This window comes from Schistocerca cancellata, chromosome 9, assembly GCF_023864275.1.
Source record: "Schistocerca cancellata isolate TAMUIC-IGC-003103 chromosome 9, iqSchCanc2.1, whole genome shotgun sequence".
Lineage (NCBI taxonomy): Eukaryota > Metazoa > Arthropoda > Insecta > Orthoptera > Acrididae > Schistocerca > Schistocerca cancellata.
Genome location: NC_064634.1, coordinates 256726971 through 256740491, shown reverse-complemented (window position 1 = coordinate 256740491; position 13521 = coordinate 256726971). Strand labels below are relative to the sequence as shown.

At 44.1% G+C, this 13521-nt stretch overlaps 1 protein-coding gene across 1 annotated transcript in view; it reads left to right on the top strand.

Moving 5' to 3' along the window:
- Positions 1–13521, top strand: part of LOC126101338 (odorant receptor Or2-like) — a 62176-nt gene that overhangs the window by 39145 nt on the left and 9510 nt on the right. The window lies entirely within an intron of this gene.

The window sequence follows — 13521 nt, the reverse complement described above, 5'->3', positions numbered from 1 at the left end:
TTGTTACTGCGTGACGTGCCCGCAACGCTGTCAGGTGGCACGATGGGCAGTGGTCATAATGTTTTGGCTTATCAATGTATGCTGAATGCAGTGGATGCTCCTGCACAACATGTGCCGGAGTAGAACGTCGTATTCGTCAGTTTTGTGCTTTCACTGCACTTCGGACAATAAAATGTGCCTAGTCTGTCCAAAGAATATTCCGCTGCCACTTTTCACCCATTTCCATGCGTGTCAAAATACGAAACACGAAGTTAAGGCGTTGTAGAATATCTTGGTGTTTATTTTGGTGAATTTTCTGGATCTTGTAGGGATACCAATGTAAAATACGTCAGAAAACGTTTCGAACTGTTGTCGAGGGGAGAGACAATTCTTGTGACACAGCTTGAGCACTGGCTACAGAACTTGAGGCACGTGCTGAACGATCAACATCTTCAATAACGACCGCCAACTGATTGGGCCACCTGCCTCTACCTGCTGCCCCACCTAACCCACTTGCTTGTTCAGATTTCTCGATCATATCCTTTAGCCCATTTATTGACATGTAGCCTCTTCGCAGTTGTTTCTGTGGGTGATTCCCCGCAATGTAGTGCAGCTGTTTCTGCCCTTCTGAAAGAACACCTTTACCAGCAGTGCACTTTCTTCGCGGTAGGCGTTGCATTTCATGTAGAAAAACCTTTTACATCAAAGACACTTCACAATAGAACAAAAGAAATCAGCACACGCCGCCAGGCAAAAAACAACATACTGACTTCGAACAAGGAGACTTTTCACGTCATGACTGCTTACAGCGCCATGATTTTGCCTGGTTGCAGGAAGTGTTTTTTTTTTTTTTTTTTTTTTTTTTTTTGTAGAGTACGCCGCTTTCGCACTTGCTAATGAACATACCTACCATGTTTTAGCTTCATGGAGCACTCTGAACCCTTCAGTTTAATTATAACAATGCGGCATCGGTCTTCACTGTCTCATTAACTTCTTCGTCTCGACAGGCTTTTAATTTACTATTTTGGGCGTTACTTACGTACTATCTATTACTGAACATTGAGTTTCAAATTTAGCGCAGCTTGTGTAAGAAAAACCAGCAAAATATTATACATTAATGCATGCACAGCTTAGATGAATGGAAAACAAACTTAAATACACAAATACTTGATGTACAAAATTTATAATATGCGAGTTGCTTTCTATCAGTTCACTTGCACTATAACACTACGTCATCACAGAAATACAAAAAAACTAAAGGGACTTTAGCAGGGAAAGCTATTGTTGTCAGTACCAACTGCATATACAAAGTGAAGAAGGCAGCGGGGTTCACAGCGGTAGTTGACGTATCAGCCACCGCTGGTGCTGAAAAGTAGCACAGGTGGAATCTACACGCTGCACCCAATGCTGGGCGTCGGCTGCCGTACCATTACTCTTAACTTTAAACAAGAAAATTTACAAAATATTTGCTGCCATACTTATGTTAGCTTCTCCTTAATGAGTTTCCAAAGGTAAATTGGATATAAGACTACACTTTTTAGTAAACCACGAAATTTCGTTTGGGAGCTCCAAAAACAAAGGGCCCTCTTAGTATGGGAGCCTTCAAGAGTGTATTTCTCGATTTGCATTCGAATTCACGTGTGTACGTGGGAGCTGGTATCACTTTATTGCTTTCCATCTGTGAATGTAAATAGTTTCCAATATTCCTCTATGTGTCGTAAACAGCATTGGAAACTGCTTTCTTGTTTCACTGGCGTCGCGTCGGATAATGCTGTGAAAGCTGCACATTATTTCAACGAGACAGCTGCTGGTCATCTTCAGGTACTTACTGACCTGTTGCTGCAATGTCTCGCCAATATATATATATATATATATATATATATATATATATATATATATATATATATATATATATATATATATATATATATATACGCTGGCTTGCTAGAAAAGCGCAGACACCAAGGTGTATGTCATCGTAAACGAACTATAGAGTATGGTGACATCAAGTGCCTCCTGCCAGAGAAACGGGTCACAATCTTCGTATGCGCGACGCGGCAAAAGCACGGTCGCAAATAGAGCCCAGCATGTGCTCGGGTAGAGTGGTTGGTGCCCAATTTAAGTGTGCGGACTCAGATTCCCCGCCCCTGTAGACTCGGTTTTGTTCGTCTGCGGCCAACGAGGCCTTAGTGCCGCCAGTGCCGGTTCGCATGTCTTGCTGAGTTGAAATCCCGTGTCTCTATTACTCAAGCTGCTACCCACACGTATTTCGACTACTTCTTTAATGGTTGGTTGGTTGGTTGTTTGGGGAAGGAGACCAGACAGCGTGGTCATCGGTCTCATCGGATTAGGGAAGGAAGTCGGCCGTGCCCTTTCAGAGGAACCATCCCGGCATTTGCCTGGAATGATTTAGGGAAATCACGGAAAACCTAAGTCAGGGTGGCCGGACGCGGGATTGAACCGTCGTCCTCCCGAATGCACTTCTTTAATGCTGGAGGCCCAATACCTGGAGATGAACGACAGGATCTTTGTCTCTTCGTAGTTCATACTGTGCCCGTATCAAGACATTGTTCCGCAAGAGGAGACTTTTCTGGCTGACCCAGCCCGGAGTGACGTCTACGTTCAGCACACCACTCTTTGATAGTGCGACACGTCTGGCCAATGTATGAGTTCCGACACTGACACTTAATTTTCTATATCCCTGCTTTCCTTAGACCCAGGTCGTCTTTAACAAAACCCAACATTGTTTGTACTGCTGGAGGGCGGAAGACGCATTTTATTTGTTGTTTCTTAAACGGCCTGCCGATCTTGAAGGACACGCTGCCAGCATACGAGTAGGCGAGAAAAACCGTCCTCTTGGAGTTCCCCGTTTCTTCTGACTGTTCTTTAGGGTTGGTGTGTTCAGTTTGAAATGCATTACGCGTCTGTTTAGCAGAGTAATCTTTTTGTGCAAAGACAGAGCGATGACGGCTAAGCTCTTTTGATAAGCTCCCCCTATCCGAGATAACTCCGGCGCTATGAAAAAGAATCCGTAATACGGCACTGCGTTAAGATGAGTCATGACAGCTCGTAGCTCATAGACATAGGTACACACTGTGACCTAAGGAACCATCATTTTTTCTGCGAGCCAAGCCATCTAAGAATGAAAGGTATCCATTTTTGTTCACTTCCATGATGAAGGAAATGCTCGAATGGAGGCGGTTAAGGAGTTACAGAAATGCAGGAAGTGTTGCTGTCCCATGTAGACATACTACAAAAGTGTCGTCCACATATCTATAGAAAAATTCAGGTTTCAACACTGCCGACCGAAGTTCTTATTCCTCGAAGTCTTCCATAAAAACATTACCTACTACAAAAGACAAACACACATGCCAATTTGCTCAAAATATTGTCCATTAAATAAAGAGTAAGTCGAGGTAAGTACATGTTTAAATAGATATAAGATGTCTTCCACCAACTTAACTAACATAAGTTGTAGTGAATCCACCGGAGATGCTCGGGTGAATAAAGAGGCCACGTCGAAACTCACTAATACACTCCTGGAAATGGAAAAAAGAACACATTGACACCGGTGTGTCAGACCCACCATACTTGCTCCGGACACTGCGAGAGGGCTGTACAAGCAATGATCACACGCACGGCACAGCGGACACACCAGGAACCGCGGTGTTGGCCGTCGAATGGCGCTACCTGCGCAGCACTTGTGCACCGCCGCCGTCAGTGTCAGCCAATTTGCCGTGGCATACGGAGCTCCATCGCAGTCGTTAACACTGGTAGCATGCCGCGACAGCGTGGACGTGTACCGTATGTGCAGTTGACGGACTTTGAGCGAGGGCGTATAGTGGGCATGCGGGAAGCCGGGTGGACGTACCGCCGAATTGCTCAACACGTGGGGCGTGAGGTCTCCACAGTACATCGATGTTGTCGCCAGTGGTCGGCGGAAGGTGCACGTGCCCGTCGACCTGGGACCGGACCGCAGCGACGCACGGATGCACGCCAAGACCGTAGGATCCTACGCAGTGCCGTAGGGGACCGCACCGCCACTTCCCAGCAAATTAGGGACACTGTTGCTCCTGGGGTATCGGCGAGGACCATTCGCAACCGTCTCCATGAAGCTGGGCTACGGTCCCGCACAGCGTTAGGCCGTCTTCCGCTCACGCCCCAACATCGTGCAGCCCGCCTCCAGTGGTGTCGCGACAGGCGTGAATGGAGGGACGAATGGAGACGTGTCGTCTTCAGCGATGAGAGTCGCTTCTGCCTTGGTGCCAATGATGGTCGTATGCGTGTTTGGCGCCGTGCAGGTGAGCGCCACAATCAGGACTGCATACGACCGAGGCACACAGGGCCAACACCCGGCATCATGGTGTGGGGAGCGATCTCCTACACTGGCCGCACACCACTGGTGATCGTCGAGGGGACACTGAATAGTGCACGGTACATCCAAACCGTCATCGAACCCATCGTTCTACCATTCCTAGGACAACAGGACAATGCACGTCCGCATGTATCCCGTGCCACCCAACGTGCTCTAGAAGGTGTAAGTCAACTACCCTGGCCAGCAAGATCTCCGGATCTGTCCCCCATTGAGCATGTTTGGGACTGGATGAAGCGTCGGCTCACGCGGTCTGCACGTCCAGCACGAACGCTGGTCCAACTGAGGCGCCAGGTGGAAATGGCATGGCAAGCCGTTCCACAGGACTACGTCCAGCATCTCTACGATCGTCTCCATGGGAGAATAGCAGCCTGCATTGCTGCGAAAGGTGGATATACACTGTACTAGTGCCGACATTGTGCATGCTCTGTTGCCTGTGTCGATGTGCCTGTGGTTCTGTCAGTGTGATCATGTGATGTATCTGACCCCAGGAATGTGTCAATAAAGTTTCCCCTTCCTGGGACAATGAATTCACGGTGTTCTTTTTTCAATTTCCAGGAGTGTACATCAGCTGGTTCGAGACGCAAAGTCTTCAGTCACTGTATAAGATCTACAGAGTTGCGAATGTGATGTTTACAGTTTCCTAACAAAGGGCTCAGAACAGAAGCCAGATGTTTAGCTCGGTAATATGTCGGGACTCCTGTACTGCTCACAATAGGGCGAAGCGGAACCACTTCCTTACGTATTTTAGGCAGTCAATAATCTCGTAGTGGAACTGGAGCTTGTACTCTTAAGATCTTTTTAAGATAGTCAAGAAACCGGCTCAATTTGATGAGGGTGGATGCCTTCCGTTGTATTGCATCGCTCGGTTCCTTATGGAGAAGACGAGCCCTGCACCAAATCCGTTATCTTGCAGAAGTAAGATGTTGCAGGAAAAAGAACAGTAATGTTTCCCCCGTTAGCGCGTAAAATTAGTATCTCTGTCTCTTTTCTTAAGGAATGGAGCGCTTTTCGTTCTTAGTACAGATGTTATGCTTGGGTGCGGGCATCCTAGTTACGGCCCTGCAAGTCTCTCGCCTCATTTCTTCAGCAACCTCACTGCGATGTTTGAAAACACCTTGTTCCACGGCACTGATAAATTCCAAATTTAGTCCCTTTTCGAACACCGATACCGTAGCGTCACTCCGTTTTTACTTCTGAAATTAAACACAGCACTTCTACATAGTTTCCATTCTAGCGATGATTGGCTGGTAAGGAGATGTAACTTGGAAGTTTGACGCGCTACGGCCTGCTGCCGCGTCCAGCCCAAAGGCGAACACTTCCAGGAATCCCCTGACAGATGCGACGAGATATTCAGATGTGGGTAAAGCAAGCTCCTGAGACTCTGTCTAATCCTCACCCTGTGCAACGGATTCTGCCTCTCACGAATGCCATGCTGGCTCGTTGTTTTATGGTCTTGGCGACTGCAGAGTCTATATAATGAGCAAACTTGGCGATTGTCGGTGTAGTTTGCTGGTCAAAGGTGTGTTTCTCTTGTTGCGGAGCTTATCTAACTCAGGTATTCTGTTGACCATTTCCTCCCTGTAGACTTACTTCCACGTACTGGGACTCATTCTTTAAAGAAGCAGACGAAATAAGTTTGAGTAACGACCTGGTTAACAGAGACACGGGATTCCAACTCTGTAGCGCATGGGAACCAGCATTGGTGGCCCTAAGGCTTCGTCGGCTGTAGACGGTTGAATCTGATTCTACACAGACTGGGAATCGGAGTCAGTACACTTAATCTGGGCGCCAGTACTCTACCCATGTGCGCGCTGGAACATTATTTGCGGTCTCGCTTTTGCTTGGTCTCTCAAGCGAAGGCGTTATAGCGTCACTCTTTAGCGCCTGCGCTTTTCTAGCAAGCCAGCACATATATTGACGATCAACTGCAACAACACATCGGTAAGCACAGCATTGGAAACATTTTGGAGCTTGAATTAGGTGTTTCATCGGCTGACTGTGTCATATGGGAAATTATGCATCATTTGTACAGATGTTCTAATTGTCTACATGGTGCTACCTTTCCTTTATTATTGTTTCTAACACAATACGATTCATTTTTACTTTCTGTACGCATATTTATTGCAGTAGAGGTTACAGTTTTCCCATAGATATAGCTACGTGGCTTTGTCCATACCTATGGACACAAGGTGGCCCCATGGAACATACCACCAACTTCCTGTGTCGCTTGTTTCGAATGAAAGGCACCTATTCGGTCTGCACTGCATGCACCAGCTGTCTTTCATAATATTTGGCAGATATCAGGCAAGGATGTCACTGCTTACTGTTTAATAATTGTCACATCACAGTTCCCGAGATACAGATAGTAGCAGTTCCTCAATAAATTTCAGATGAACCACTGCTTACTGTTTAATAATTTTTTGAGTGATAACTGTAATAGATGGCAATCACGCTTGTGTAATGGTGAGGGTGAGGGGATCCAGGAGCGGTAAGTAGCAAAGCAAAACAAAATTTCACAGTTTATTTGACACAAACAGTTTCACGTAAGACACACGCTGGTAACCTTAGCACACTTGATTATTCAATTAAACACTCATAAGGGAAATTTACTGAATTATTTAAAATCATCAATGAGTAATTCAGACCCTATTAACGGCAAAATCCTGACAGAATTCCAATAATCAAAGTTAAATAACAATGCACAACTAATTTACGGTTCCAAAAGAGAAGGCCAATAGCTGACGAAGGAGGTTAAAGACCCATCTCGAAAATCTTCGTTTAGAAGCTGGTACATGAGTTATTTATATTCGCCACAGGTCTCAACAAGGCTTCCCACCAAATTGAAAAAAGCGTAACTAAAACGACTAATTTTACATCTAAAATACTAAAGAATTATTACGACACATGTCAATAACAACTTAAAATAATTAAAAATGTGACAGAATGGCACCTGTTCCACAAACCAGAAACATAAATCAATTTATGATACGATATTTCAGCAACTCTCTTGACTACACCGCCCCTCTGGTGCAGTCGCACACATTTAAACCGAGTACCAGCTAATACTCAGTGAACTGCACTTGGGAAATTTACTCTCAACAGGTGTTGCTAAATAAATTCAATATCAGTAAAACCCCATATCAAATAAAGACACCATAATAAAAACTGTAAGACCATCTCAGCCAAATTAGATCAAAGAGAAATTATAGACAAGATCATATGCGGTGCAGTTATTACAGATGAAAGTAAATGATAGACATGCACAAGTTATTGTTGGGACTCTCTTCGGAATCTTAAACAAAAGACCACGTAAATTTAACATACCGGCCACAATAGCTGAGATCTAATTTCTAAATATCAAACAGAGAACCAGTTTTCGTCGACACGTAAATGACGGGGCAGTAGACCTCGCATGAAAACTGTCGAGAATTACCCATAGAAGTGATATGTCCACTCATTTGGTACAACTAAGAGCTGTCACGAAGTAACTCAGCTGATGGAAGCTTACCTTGAACTTCCATTGGATGATGATCATAGCTGCTACAATGATCTCACAGAAGGTACACCTCGATCAACTACTTTTGTGGCAGGATCAGAACCTCGATACACCGTATGAAAGAATTTATACGTGGCTATCAATCACATAACCAGATCCACACACAAAGAAACCGTCTACTTTCCAAGATGACAATCGTTACTGTGAGTGGATGTGATAATGTGCTCACGACTGCCAGGAGACTCTTTGGCAAAGTGTATTTTCAAAACCTATCATTCACACCGCGCATCCAGAACTTGCGGCCTCTGCGACATGCGAAGGAAACTCCACACACCTCACCTTAAGGTAGCGACGCTAGCTGACAATATATCGATATGAAGGTATCAATCTTCTCCTATGAAATCGGAAGCTGGAGTAGGAGCTCATTCATTAGATACGAGCTTCGCTTCGGCACTACCTGACTTCAGCTGACTCAAATATGACCTGATTTTCTTATGCATTTTAATGTCTGACACAGGACAAACTATTAACAGTCTTATGAGGCCACAGATATCAGGGCAGCATTTTCCCCATAATCCTCCGTGTCCCTTACTTAGCTCCAGAAAGTCTTCACATAAATATCATACCCCACTCTCATTGAAACAGTGTCTCTCTCTCCTCCCCCCATCCCTGATTGTACCTACGGATCTCTCTAATGTATAAGAGAAACTTTATTTTTCGCCGTCTCCCATTTAGCCTGGATATCCTCAACGTTATTACACACTGGTCATAGATCATTCAACGGAACAAATTCCTCAGTCGTGAATTAAGGAAGAACGTGAACTTTAGTCTGGCAGCCATCATCTTATGTGCCTCATGGCAGGCAGTATCAAAGGCAAGACTAAGCCAATCTACATAACCAAACGAGAACGGTAAATTATTAATGGGGATTTCTAATTTTTGTTAATATGTTCCTCTAAATATGGCTGAGGATAATACGGGGTAATCGTCACATGAGAAATATCATTATTAAAACGAACGTTTTTTTAATTAATGCGGTCACTTGCCAAGGCCTGGTTAATATAACACTTAAGTGCTGGATACTAACGGTGGTCGACATTCCTTTATTAGGGACCAAACACACGTACCTCATATAGGCATCAAACACCAATAAAATGTACCTAGTAGCACTGTTGTTAGGTGGGAGAGGCCCCAAACAATCACGAAACAATTGATCCAGTGGCTGATGTTCCCTGGTGGATTAACAAAAACTTCTCCTGGTGTTAGTATTAGACACTGCTGTCTCAAATTCTTGATATTGACCTACTAATCTCTTAATATTTGAGTCATTCTTTCCCAGGTCAGGTGTTATCTTATATGCATCCTAGTTTTATAAAGCCCCAGGTGCTCTACACAATGAATGATGAAAGTAACTAAAGACAGCAGGGACTAAGCTTTCAGTATGACAGCTTTTGAGATTCCTGTTGTAACGTGTACCGAAATACACAGTACTCCCTACTGCAGGAAATAGACATCAAACAAGTTACCGTCCTCCAGCTTTCACTGAATTCCGCCCAGACCACTATCTTGTAGTTGTCTGACCTTGAAATCAAAAAGCAGTAAAGCAACGTCAGTGAGAATTACTGCAGCTACCACAGAATACACGGCCTTGGCTTCGTCTGCAGATTCCGGAACGTTCCTCTGAAATACGCGACTAGGTGCATCGGCGACCTGATGTTGCACATCCCGGATAGGTATTGCTTCAGCCTGAAAGGCAGATTCCACAAAGTTTCTGCATGGCACTGTACTGAGACCTTTTGTGGTGAACTGCTCGCATCGTATTCGCAACTCTTGTGACTTTATTAATAGACTGAAGTAACTTCGACTCGTTACATCGGACCTATTAGTGAATTTCCACGATGTGTCATCCTTAGTAAGGTCCCCCTCATGGATTCAATGTCACTCATCAGCAGTACGTTCAAAGCTATCATAACGGCGCTATTTCGTCATACCCTTTCCTCACTCTACCTTTTATTCAACAGTGCATATTCCCAGGAAAGTGACGGAGCCGCCCACTGGTAATAAACTTTCTTACGGAAGACTTTGAGTTGAGGGCCTTGATTCTACCGACCTTAAGCCAAAAGTCTTCTGGCAATATACAGAAGACGCATTTGTACTGTGGCCGCACGCTGAAGAAGACGGCCACGCTTTTTGAGGCATCTGAATTCAATCCATCAGAATATCCAAATTACGATAGACGCGGAGAAGGGCGGCCGTCTGTAGTTTCTAGACTTCTTGGTCAATCGGAAAGTTGATGGATCGTTGTGTCAGTACATATACATTAAGACCACATCCACAGACCAGTAAATGCAGGTGTCCCGCTGCCAACACCCGGCATAGACTATGGGAGGCCATCGAACGTCGTTGCAACAGGCACACGTTCTGTCTGATCGAGACAGCCTTGCAACCTGTGTTCTAAGAAACTGCAGTCTCTCTACATCAGGCCATCGCAGCTTTAAGAACGAAGAAACCTATACGAGCAAGTCCAGGTCGTTCCTCCCGTCTTCGGTAATATATCGTCGAAATCAGGCAGAATCCTAAGGAAACTTCATGTGAAAGTAATCTTCCGCTTTTGGCGGTTCAGCAAAGAACGACCAGGGATTGCGGAGGGCTGGAAACTAAAGAATAACTTGACAGTGTAGCAAACCTACTTTGGTAAGACAACACGTACAATACTTGAAACATCCTTTGACCGTGATCGCAACACTCGCCTTATGCAATCCAGTAAGTCCGCAATGGCCGAGTATTATATGTCCAGAGAACATTCTAGGGATACTTCTGCCATGGAAATCTTGGCCTCGAAGAGATCCTTCTAGTACACAATTATTAAGGAGTCAGTGCAAATACGATTGACGGAAGATGTTATTAATCATGATGACAGCTTTCAACTGGATAAGGAGTGGGACCCGTTGATTTCTTCTATGTCTGCAGAAAGGAAACATTTTATGATTAGTGACACGTCTAGTGATGACTTAATTAATTTGACATCTGAATCTCAACTATGCAGGCACGCATTACGACACCAACGTGCATGTCGAACCGCCGTTATGCATGTTTCTACGTGCCATAGATGAAGCAATATTGAAAGACGGCGTGAAACTCGATGCAGGTCGCTCATGTAGTGATTACCTTTCCACATGTGACTTGACGTCAATTTTGTGGTATAGTGGCAACGATGAAAACTAGCAGTCACAAGTAAAAGCACTTGCCTGAAGATGACTGAATGGTTGTCAGCCGAAATATTGTGGCAAGAAGTCGACGTCACTGGATGCAATCCCGTAACAACTACGGAATATTCTTTACGCAAGGGAAATTTAAAATCACTGAAAGGCAGATACTCGGACTATCCATTGGTCAATATTTCCGGTTTTGTGGGACCTAGCATGGACACAAATTAATGCCTGAGTATTAGTTTCTAAGTTAAATTTGTCATGCTCCAGGTTAAACTTAAACCTTTCTAGGGCAAAGACGGCGACCAAAGCTTCCAAATCATAAACGGAATAATTTACTTCTGCAGCTGACGAGGCTCAGGAGCATAAGCCAGAGACCTCACCTCTCTATCACGTTCCTGTAAAAAAACTGCCCCAAACCAGAATTTAAAGTGTCTGTCTGTACAACAAACAGCAAGTTTAAGTCTGTAACACCCTCTACTGGGGCACTGCACAACGCTAGTTTCAAGGTATAAAAGTCCCCCTGCTGAACATCTCCCATCTCCTCACTGGAAATTTTCATTTTTCTGACCCAGATGACAAAATAGGACCACAAGTTGGGCGTCAATAGGCATACATTTTCTGAGAAAGTTAACCATGCCTATGAATCGTGCAACGCACTTCATGTCATTGGGCAACAGAAACCAATACGGAGCTTGAGTGCGTCCTGATGTATACTAGCCCCACAGACGGTAACATATGCGCCAAAGAGATTTTACTCTGAGCCAAATTTTCGATAGACTGCTTAACTATCAATCCCGCCTCACTCAGATATCCCAACAACTTCCTAAAATTCTCTAAATAATCAACAAAGGTTGCACTCTAAATGAATACATTGTCTAAGTAATTGTTGTTGCACTTCAACTTTAGATCCCCCAAAACAGAATCTAAAAGGGAAGACAACACGGCCGCATCTGTGGACTGTCCAGAGGGCACTCTGTTAATTTCAAAAAGATTGAAATCATTGCAAAACATTGTTCAACGCCAAATTTTTCTTGAGATATATCTAGTAATAGGCTTAATTAAAATCCAGCCCAGTAAAAAACTTACTCCTGCAGATCACATAAAACTGTTATGTCGATCAGGAAGTAGAACAGATTCCAACAACGCTTCTGGTTTGAAGCATGGTAATCAACGATTGGTTTACACGCTGCAGTATTTGGCGTTGGCACCAAAAATATAGGAGCTATTCAAGGAGAAAAAGAAAGTATAATAACGCAATCAAGTAGCCGTTGATTTCAGTTTTATGCATCTTCATCCTAGGTGGTAAAAGCCAGACCACAGTCTGCCAAATTTGTTCTATTCATAAAAGTGGGGGAGGGGGGATGGGATCTTATGGCTCATCGGTCCAGGGGAAGGAGAGAGGAGGTATGACATTGATTGTACCACAGAAAATAGTATGGACAGGCCTCAAAAGGGGAGGGGAGAGGTATTGAAGGTGGGGGGGAGCGGAGAGTGACTTTCAATACACCTCAGTCAACTGTCTCACATGTAACCTGAAACTATCCATGCGATATGACACCCCTTATCAGTTACTGAAAAACTGTTCCCATATGCTCACCGATCCACTACTAGCACTAATGTGTTCTGAACATCCTCTCCTTGAATTCATTCTTGGGACATGCTCTGCGACTTACTTCTGGATTTCATTAAAACATACAACAAGAAATTATTCCTGTAAGAATGAGGTAAACAATTCATTTAGAATATGAGTTGTCATGCATTCATATATAGCACATAGCTGCTACATATTTAAGGCGAATTATGAACAGAAAGAGGGAACAATCAGTAAACAGAAACTTCCTAGCAGTTCAAACTTCGGATCTTTGCTTTTCGCGTACAAGTGTTCTACCGACTGAGCTACCCACGCACCACTCACATCTTCACAGCGTTACTTCCGCCAGGACCTCACCTCCTACCTTGCATCTCCTACTCTCCGAATTAGTAGATCATTACATGAGTGAAGATCAGTAATGCCGCGAAATGTAGGAACAGAGGGCGAAGCAATATGTACTTAAGTCATTAACTATCGTAGAAGATAGCTTGGTAAAGGCGTATTTCCATTACAGCATTTATAGATTTCTAAAAAGCTTTTGACAGTATTCACTGGATATATTATCAAGGAGATAATACAGGGAGCGAATGGCTTCCTAGTACATTTAGAGAATTCAGACTGCAGTTACCACAGTCGAAGAGCGTGTACATGAGGTGGTAACCGGGAATGGAGTCTATTCCCCATGCTATGCAAATTGTTCATCAAACAACGGGAGTGGAGGAGAACAAAGTTCATGCTGAAGACATAAATAGTTTAAGGTTTCCTGACGAAATTACAGTTCTGTCAGAAATGGCAAAGCAGAACGGATAGTGTGTTACGATCAGGTAATAAGTTGAACGTCAGCAGAAATTGAAAAAAAAAAGAAAAG